Below are 10,313 nucleotides of genomic sequence, written 5' to 3' on the forward strand. Positions count from 1 at the left end.
CGACACAGCATTGAAACGAGCTACACAAGCCGGTCTCTCTTGATACCAATGTAAACGAGCATTAAGTTATCTTCAGACTGCCCGATATTTTCGTCCTTTGGACTTTCCCAACGATTCCTTTTTTTCTTTTTTTTTACACCACAGCGAAGACTTGAGGAAGCGTGATTAGCACGCTCGCATCCCTCCCTGTCCTACTACAACTGTGTGTGTGTGTGTAAAGAAAGAAAAAAGAATACATTGGCTTTCTCTCTATCGAGAAGATGGCCTACGCAACGCAGATCAAAGGCCTAATACGTGTAATATAATACGCGTCTGGCCGTGTATAAATCACGCACGAATGATCTGGTCGGGCCCAACTCTTCTCGTACGCTTATTTTTCCGTGTTGGGGCACTATCATAAAATCACATAAACCCCAACACGTGTGTGTCTTGGAAGGAAGATGGCCTACGCAACGCAGATCAAAGGCCTAATACGTGTAGTACACACGTCTGCCGTGTAAATCACGCACGAATGATCTGGTCGGGCCCAACTCTTCTCCACCACACCACATCCCAACTTTGTACATTTTTATATATTTTTGTGCGTTGGGGCACCTTCATAATCACAAACCCCAACAACACATATATATCTCTCTCTCTTTGAAAGATTTGTTGTGGCCTACGCAACGCAGATCAAAGGCCTAATACGTATAGTACACACGTCTGGCCGTGTAAATCACGCACGAATGATCTGGCGGGCTCAACAATATCTTTTTTTTTTATATGAATTCTTATCCACAAACTAATCGAATTCATTTTCTCTCCTCCTCTCCTCTCTCTTTGAGATATATTGGAACATTGTAATGATCCTTCCGCAGGTTCACCTACGGAAACCTTGTTACGACTTTTACTTCCTCTAAATAATCAAGTTTGGTCATCTTCCCGGCATCATCGGCAATGCCGAAACATTGCCGCGCACCAGTCCGAAGACCTCACTAAATCATTCAATCGGTAGTAGCGACGGGCGGTGTGTACAAAGGGCAGGGACGTAATCAACGCGAGCTTATGACTCGCGCTTACTGGGAATTCCTCGTTCATGGGGAATAATTGCAAGCCCCAATCCCTAGCACGAAGGAGGTTCAGCGGGTTACCCGGGCCTTTCGGCCAGGGAACACACGCTGATTCCTTCAGTGTAGCGCGCGTGCGGCCCAGAACATCTAAGGGCATCACAGACCTGTTATTGCTCAATCTCGTGCGGCTAGAAGCCGCCTGTCCCTCTAAGAAGATTTGTTTGTACGTTGGTAGTAAAAACCCCACCGGCAGAAGCCGAGAGCCTTCGAGATACCATAATTACGTCTATTTAGCAGGCTAGAGTCTCGTTCGTTATCGGAATTAACCAGACAAATCGCTCCACCAACTAAGAACGGCCATGCACCACCACCCACCGAATCAAGAAAGAGCTATCAATCTGTCAATCCTTCCGGTGTCCGAGCCTGGTGAGGTTTCCCGTGTTGAGTCAAATTAAGCCGCAGGCTCCACTCCTGGTGGTGCCCTTCCGTCAATTCCTTTAAGTTTCAGCTTTGCAACCATACTTCCCCCGGAACCCAAAAGCTTTGGTTTCCCGGAAGCTGCCCGCCGAGTCATCGTAGGAACTTCGGCGGATCGCTAGCTGGCATCGTTTATGGTTAGAACTAGGGCGGTATCTGATCGCCTTCGAACCTCTAACTTTCGTTCTTGATTAATGAAAACATTTTTGGCAAATGCTTTCGCTTCTGTCCGTCTTGCGACGATCCAAGAATTTCACCTCTAACGTCGCAATACGAATGCCCCCATCTGTCCCTATTAATCATTACCTCGGGGTTCCGAAAACCAACAAAATAGAACCGAGGTCCTATTCCATTATTCCATGCACACAGTATTCAGGCGAAGGTAGCCTGCTTTGAGCACTCTAATTTGTTCAAAGTAAACGTACCGGCCCACCTCGACACTCAGTGAAGAGCACCGCGATGGGATATTAGTTGGACCGCCCCGTGAAGAGCAAAGCCCACCGGTAGGACGTACCACATAATGCCAGTTAAACACCGCGAGCGATGAACCGACACTGTGACACACAGATTCAACTACGAGCTTTTTAACCGCAACAACTTTAATATACGCTATTGGAGCTGGAATTACCGCGGCTGCTGGCACCAGACTTGCCCTCCAATGGATCCTCGTTAAAGGATTTAAAGTGTACTCATTCCGATTACGGGGCCTCGGATGAGTCCCGTATCGTTATTTTTCGTCACTACCTCCCCGTGCCGGGAGTGGGTAATTTGCGCGCCTGCTGCCTTCCTTGGATGTGGTAGCCGTTTCTCAGGCTCCCTCTCCGGAATCGAACCCTGATTCCCCGTTACCCGTTACAACCATGGTAGGCGCAGAACCTACCATCGACAGTTGATAAGGCAGACATTTGAAAGATGCGTCGCCGGTGCTATAAGACCATGCGATCAGCACAAAGTTATTCAGAGTCACCAAAGCAAACGATGGACGAGTGTAAACACCCGCCACCGATTGGTTTTGATCTAATAAAAGCGTTCCTACCATCTCTGGTCGGAACTCTGTTTTGCATGTATTAGCTCTAGAATTACCACAGTTATCCAAGTAAATTTTAGTACGATCTAAGAAACCATAACTGATTTAATGAGCCATTCGCGGTTTCACCTTAATACGGCATGTACTGAGACATGCATGGCTTAATCTTTGAGACAAGCATATGACTACTGGCAGGATCAACCAGGGAACTATACAATATGTATATATAAAATGGACAAAATTTAAATCCTTTTCCATCGTCGCCTGTTTCATATATATATGTCAGGTCGACACACCATTTTTCTCTTTCAAATATGTACAAGTTTTGCCACATTCCGCGCTTGTAACATATCTTCTTTAACGCTCAATTTCTTTCATTTTTCTACCATACAGATATTTTACCGTACGCCCAAAAACGTACGTATTATATTTTTGTTCTATCATAAAATCACATTTTTCTACGTACGCCAGCTTCGTACGTTTCTATCTTTGCCTTCATAAAATCACAAGATAATTTTATCTTCAAGAGTCTCGCTATTAACATCTTGTAAGATAAATGTACGTCCCAGCTAAAACGTACAAATACTTCAAGTTAAGTAATAATATATCATCGCTATTGACAAATTTTTAAGATCCAAGACACAGTTCTCTCTATATGTTTTAATATTTTTTATGTACTCAAATATATTCAAAGGAAAAAGTACATGGGTGATGCCATAGTCGTGGAAGCGCGTACGCTCACGCTGATCTTCTGACCGCCGGAAGCACGAAACCTCTGATCTGGGCAAAATCGGCAAGCCGAGGAAGAACGGACAGGACACATGCTGGACTGGCGAGAAAGCGTGTTCTTCCGCTCGCGCTAGGCATTTCGATTTCTGACACCTCTTGATTTAAAAAATCAGTTTTTTGATAGTTTTCTCTCTCCACTGGGCTATTCATTTTAGCCACAGTTTTCAATTGGTACGATTTGCTTCCAAATCTTACAGATGCATTTTAAAAAATTTTTCCATCGCTCGGACAGAAGAGTCGATTGCTCAGTGAGTACGAGTATACATACAAAGTGCATACGGGTAACCAACCCCGTAGGGCTTGCCACATATGGGCCATTCGGTCAAAGACACCGACCCGTGGCCACGCTGTGTGGAGAAAAGTCCGTAACGTAAACGGCACGAAACAGTCAGGACCGAAGCCCCGAAGGAGCTCTGAGACAGCTTCTCGACCGAGATCGTAGAATTGGCCCAAAACCCGCTCTGCTCCGTCCGCCTCGCACGGACCGTGTATCTCTTATAGATACCGAACGGCCGGCAAGGACGCCGGCGCCGCCGGCCGAATAGCACGCGCGCTTATGAGTGTAAACCGCCGCGGCAACAGACCGCCCGGCCGTGCTGTTGTAACATAGCGCGTGAACGAACGAAAAAAAAATTTATAGTAAACATTAAAATAAATTACACTACCGTAAACTAGACAAAAAATTACACATTTTTTCCCAATATGAAAATTTTCACAAACTTTTCAAAGTCCCATCGCATCGAGTAAACTTTTTTAATAACGCTTCCGCACGATTCTAAATGCTTAATCCATATGTGAAATCGTTCACTGCTCACGAATATCGTATTTAAAAAAATTACAAAAATTTATTTTTCAAAATAATCAAAAAAAACCGAAAAATCACAAGAGTAAAGTACCATTATTTTAAACAACATGTCGTTCTAAATGCTTAATCCCTATGTAAAAAAGTTATTTAAGCAAGAATATGTTATTGAAAGAAATTAGAAAAATTTATTTTAGCCGTAAATCGAAAATAATGGGGACACCGGAGCTGTTCAAAGCGCCGAGCGCGCCGCGTACCCCCCCCGTGTCCGCTACCTTGTCGTGGTGGGGGGGCTTCGTGCCCCAATGATCCTCAAGGCTGTGCCGGCGGGGATTTTATTCCCTGGCAGGTTCTACCTAGCCGGAGTGGTTTGAGGTGAGGGGCCAACTAAAGTCGGACACATACCGTAAACCTGTGGTCATGTTTTACAGGAACGGGGGTCTTGCCTTAACCGGCCGGACCGCGAGGATGACAACCTCTCTAAAAAATCCCTAGCCCCAAGCAGCGTTGCGCGGTGAAGAGGGCGTAGCTGGAGTAAGCGCCAGCTATGGTTGGTGGGTGCACCAATCTTTAGCGGACAACCCCGGGGTACCTGGCGACCCCCCGGGCGTATTAGCCTTCCCCGGGTATGGCGGCTCTACCCGGGGTGACCTCCTTTCCGACCACACTCGTGGGAATAAGTATGGAGTCTACTTTTTCAAAACAAACCGGGGAGGGGGGTAACGAGAGAGAGGGAGAGGCGTGCGACCCAGTCGTGCGCCCAGAGCGATTTGTAGAGCCGGTGTCGCGGAGGCATTCTGCCACACGCGGCACAAAGAGGCCTGCGGAGGGTCTTGGCGACTGCGACGGGGGGGAGGAGTCGGACTTCTCCGTCTCCTCCCATCACTCGTCGCAGAGCGTCCCGGGCACCTCCACGAGGAAACGGGGCCGGCCACCGACGACCGGGCAATACGTTGGCCTCCAAGAGGCCAAACGTAGACAGGCTGAGGCTGAAAGAAGCCTCATAGCGGGCATTTTCGACCCGGTTGCCCCGGGGCCGAGGCCTGAGAGGACAAGCGACCCACTTCCGGACGAAGTTGAGGTCGCTGCGGATTTCCGGGGCCGCCCGACGCGTGACGTTGCGGCAGCAGTGATGGAGTGCCTGGGCGACGTGGCCAGAATCTCCAGCGCTGCGACGGGACTGAAGGCAAGTGCGGTGCGGTCCCTCCGGACGGCGGCCCTGAACAGCCGGGTGGGCGTAGCGGAGCTGGCAGTTCGGTCGGCTCCCAGCGCCACCCGGCTGTTGGAAGCCGAGAATGCAAACCTAAGGGAGCAACTGGCGGAGTTGCGGGCTGAAGTCGCCCGACTCCGTCAAGCGGTTGAGTCGGGGCCGGCTGTTGCCCGGATGGCTCCGCCGCTGCCCCCTGGGGGGGGCAAGGGGTTGCTGCCGGTTGTCGGCGCACGGGGGCCCCAGTCCCCTGGGCAAGGAGGGCCCTCGCCACCACCCGCGGCTGTGCCAGCCGACTTGCTGGCACAGATCGGCGCCCTTATCGATGCCAAATTGGCATCGTTCAGAAGGGAGCTGGTCCCGCGGTTGCGAGGCCCACGATCGGCGGCACCCGTGCCGTCCGCCCCCTCCCTGCCGATGGACAGAAGGGGGGGAAAGAAAAAGGGTGGCAGTGGGGGAGGGACTGTGGTCGCTAAGGCGGCGCAAGTGCAGCCCGCCCCCACTGTTGCGCCGCCCTCCACCACACCTCCAACTGAGGTGTGGTCTAAGGTAGTTGGCCGGAAGGCCAAAAAAAAGGCTGCTTCGACCCAGAGGGCGGCGAGGCGGGTGGCACCGGCTGCCCCCAAAAAGGCTCCCCTGCCGCCGCGTCCGCCCCGCACGGCCGCCGTTACTATAACGATACCGGCCGGCGGGGCGATGAGTTATGCCGAGGCGATGACCACTGCCAGGTCCAAAATAGACCCGGCAGAAATTGGCATCGCCTCGCTGAAGCCCAGGAGAGCGGTGACGGGGGCCATAATTTTGGAGGTCCCCGGAGCCGATGGAGCAGCCAAGGCCACTGCCTTGGCCTCTAAGATGGCTGACGCGCTGGCGGGGACCGGCGTAAAGGTCGCGCGCCCAATTAAAAAGGCCGACCTTAGGGTGCGCGGCCTGGTCGACTCGACCACGCCGGTGGAGGTCGCCGAAGCTGTCGCCCGTGTGGGAGGGTGCGACCGGGGGGATGTGAAGACCGGCGAAATCCGGTCTTCCCCCTCTGGTTTGGGCACCCTCTGGGTCCAGTGCCCTGCCGCGGCCGCACGTAAAGTTGCGGTCGCTGGCAAACTGACGGTGGGCTGGACCCAGGCGACGGTGGAGGCCCTCAGCGCCCGGCCCTTGCAGTGCTACCGCTGCTTTGGCTTAGGCCACACGAGGCAGCGGTGCACTGCGGCCGAGGATCGGTCCGGCTGCTGTTTTGGGTGCGGCAGTCAGGACCACAAGGTGGCTGGCTGCACTGGACAGCCAAAGTGCCCGCTTTGCGCGGGTGCTGGCAAGCCGGCCGGCCACCGCCTCGGCAGCCGGGCGTGCCCTGCAAGCGCGAGACGCGGCAGAGGGAGCAGGGGGAGGAGGACCACGACGGCCAAGGCGGCAGCCGCCGTGGCAGCTACTAATACGAGGGATCCGGCACCCAAGGATGCCACCGTCGCGCCCGCGGGGGCGGTTGGGGCTGATAAAACCCCAGACGCCACCGCTCCCGCGGCGGCGATGGAGATTGAGGTGCCGGAGTAATGGGGCCTACTGGCCCTATTATTCAGGCCAACCTGAACCACTCGGTCAGGGCACAAGACCTTTTTGTGCAATTCCTGGCCGAGTGGGGTGCCGGGTTGGCCGTAGCGGCGGAGCCGTACCGGGTCCCCGACCATCCACATTGGATGGGGGACTTGGACGGCTCCGCCGTTATAATATGGGCAGGTCGGCCGGGGTCCCCGGCGTGCTCCGTTATCGAGCGCGGCCGGGGATACCTGGCCGTTGACTGGGGCGGCACCGTGGTTGTGGCGATCTACGCACCTCCGAGGTGGTCCCTCGTGGAGTTTGAACAGTTTCTGGACGTGGTGGGGAGATGCGTCTCCCGCTGCCAGCCACGTCCGGTGCTGGTCCTGGGGGACTTCAACGCCAAGTGTTCAGCTTGGGGTTCCCCCAGGACGGACCCGAGGGGCCGGGAGGTGCTTGATTGGGCGGCGGGACTCGGACTCTGTCTTCTAAACACGGGCTCGGTCCATACGTGCGTGCGGTATAACGGGGGGTCCATCGTTGACCTGTCATGGGCAACGCCCCCGGCCGTGCGCCGTATTACGGGGTGGAGGGTGGCGGAGGAGGTCGAGACGCTGTCCGACCACAGATACATTGTTCTCGGCCTCTCCGCCGCCCCATCGACGCCCCGACGTCGCCCCGCTGATGAGGGGTCGCCTCAGCCACGGTGGGCGCTGAAGCGCCTCGACCAGGACGCTCTGATGGCGGCAGCCCACGTCGTGGCCTGGCCGGCAACACCGGCCGGGCCAGTCGACGGGACAAGGGAGGCCCATTGGTTCCGGGGCGCAATGACGTCGATTTGCGACGTCGCCATGCCCCGGGCCAGGGTCTTCCCGAGGAAGGCGGTGTACTGGTGGTCGCGCGCGATAGCGGATTTACGCACAGAGTGCGTCCGCGCGCGACGCCAGTACGCCCGCGCCCGTCGACGACGACGTTCCGACGCGGAGCTGGCTAACCAGCTGTATGGGCGATACAGGGAGAAGGTGGTCGCCCTGCAGCTGGCCATCAGGCAGGCGAAGAGCCAGGCCTGGCGCGACTTTCTCGGGTCTCTGAACCGAGATCCGTGGGGGCGCCCATACAAAATGGCGATGGGACGTTTACGTCCCTGGGCCCCCCCTCTGACGGAAAGCCTGGATCCGGGGATGCTCGGACGGGTCGTGGACGCGCTATTCCCCGTCAGCGGGGAGGCGTCCCGGCCCGTCCCTCAGCTAGAGGGACATGAGTGGTCCCCGGATCTGGAGGTCGCGCCGGAGGAAATGGCCGGGGTAGTCAAATGGCTTCGGGGCAAGAATACTGCCCCGGGGCCGGACGGTATCCCCGGCCGGGTCTGGTTGCTTGCCATGAGCGTCCTGGGCGGGAGGCTCAGAAGCCTCTTCTCCGGGCTCCTGAGGTCCGGGGTGTTCCCGGACCTCTGGAGGAGAAGTCGGATGGTCCTCTTAAAGAAGGATGGGAGGCCTGCGGATTCTCCCTCCGCGTACCGGCCCATTTGCCTCCTGGACGAGGTGGGCAAGATCTTTGAAAAGATCATTGCTGCCCGCCTCGCCAGGCACCTGTCCCGCGTTGGCCCCGATCTGGCGGACTGCCAGTTCGGCTTTCGGGAGGGGCGATCGACGGTCGACGCAATCGACCGTCTAAAGTCCCTCTCGGACAATGCCGTGGCACGGGGCGGGGTGTGTTTGGCGGTGTCGATCGACATCGTCAATGCATTTAACACCCTGCCCTGGTCCGCCATTAGGGAGGCCCTGGTTGAACACCAGGTGCCTCCCTATCTGAGGCGGGTGATCGGGGCCTACCTGCGGGGCAGGTGGGTGGAATACCCGGGCCGGTACGGGACGATACGGAGGGAAGTGGACTGCGGGGTCCCACAGGGGTCCGTGTTAGGACCACTCCTGTGGGACCTGGGATATAACGCAGTCCTGAGGGCCTCCCTGCCCGACGGTGCCACTGTCGTCTGCTATGCGGACGACACGTTAGTGGTCACCGTCGGGGACACCTTCGAGAGGACCATCCGACGAGCGGAGGTTGCGGTGGCAGCCGTCGTCGCGAAGATCCACGATCTGGGGCTGAAGATGGCCCCGGAGAAGGCCGAGGCCGTCTGGTTTGGACGGCCTCGGTCGCGGCCACCGGCCGGATCGTGGATCTGGGTTGGAGGAGCCTGCGTCGAGGTGAAGTCCGAGATCAAGTATCTCGGACTGATCCTCGACAGCCACTGGAGATTCGGGGCGCATTTCGGCCGCCTCGTCCCCCGAGTTGAGAGGGCGGCGGCCTCGCTCGGCCGCCTGTTGCCCAATCTCGGGGGACCGGATAACATGGTGCGTCGCCTATACCTGGGCGTGGTGCGGTCCATGGCCTTGTACGGCGCCCCGATCTGGGGGCCGTCCGCGAGGGCAAGCCGGCGCATCACTTTGTTGTTGCGCCGGCTTCAGAGGCAAATGGCCCTTCGCCTCATACGGGGTTACCGCACCGCGTCTACCGTGGCGGCGCTTGCTCTGGCGGGAGAAATTCCCTTCGAGCTGCAGGCGGCGATGCTCGCCTATGTCTATAGGCGCATATGCATCGCTGGCCGGGCTCGGGGGGACCCGCCGGAGCAGGAGGCGGTCGACGGCTTCGAACTCCAGGCCCGGGGACTAGCGCTCGCCAGATGGCGTGCGGAGCTTTGTTCCCATGCCGGCGAGCGCGTCCCTGGGGCTCTCCTGCCACACTTCACCTCGTGGCGGGAGAGGCGGTTTGGCAGGCTCACCTACCGTGCGACGCAGGTGTTCACCGGGCATGGCTGCTTCGGTGTGTACCTGTGTCGCATCGGTCGGGAAGCGACGACGGTGTGCCACCACTGTGGCGCGGAGGAGGACTCGGCGCAGCATACACTGGAGGTATGCCCCGCCTTTTCAGTGCTGCGCCGAGTCCTAAGACGGGAAGTTGGTCGCGACCTCGCTCTCTCCAGCTTAGTTGGGGCCATGCTGGAGAGCCCAAGAAAATGGGCGGCAGCCATCGCCTTCTGCGAAGAGGTGATGCTGCAGAAGGAGGCTGCCGAGCGGGGTCGCCGTGAGCGGGGGGTGCGGCGTGTGCGCCCACGCCTAGAGCCCCCCTCCCCGAGCAGATGAGAATAGGCGGGCGGCGGGTGTACCAGATTACTGGTTTAATTGCCCGCCGCCCGCCAACCCCCCCCCCCAACTGAAGCTGTCCTCCCCATAGTGGGAGTGACGAGGCGGTGTGGGGTGCGGTCCCCCGCACCGCCGAAGCAAGATGATTCATGGGGGGAGTATAAACCCCCCCCCCCGGGACGCGGCCGGCCATCGCCATTCCATCCTGGTGGCCGGCCAGGCGAGGGGGAGCCGCGGTTGTGTTCTGTAAGAGTTCCCGTGGCTCCCCCGCTACTCGCCAGCGCCCTAGGCCGCC

General features: G+C 56.9%; 1 non-coding gene across 1 annotated transcript; it reads right to left on the reverse strand.

Annotated features, from left to right (window-relative positions):
- Positions 1–840: 840 nt before the first annotated feature.
- On the reverse strand, positions 841–2,761 carry LOC143261966 (small subunit ribosomal RNA). The gene has a single exon (XR_013035955.1). It is a non-coding gene; the product is annotated as a small subunit ribosomal RNA (ribosomal RNA).
- Between the last annotated feature and the right edge of the window lie 7,552 nt (positions 2,762–10,313).

The sequence above is a fragment of the Megalopta genalis genome, unplaced genomic scaffold, assembly GCF_051020955.1.
Source record: "Megalopta genalis isolate 19385.01 unplaced genomic scaffold, iyMegGena1_principal scaffold0075, whole genome shotgun sequence".
NCBI classification, from domain to species: Eukaryota; Metazoa; Arthropoda; class Insecta; order Hymenoptera; family Halictidae; genus Megalopta; species Megalopta genalis.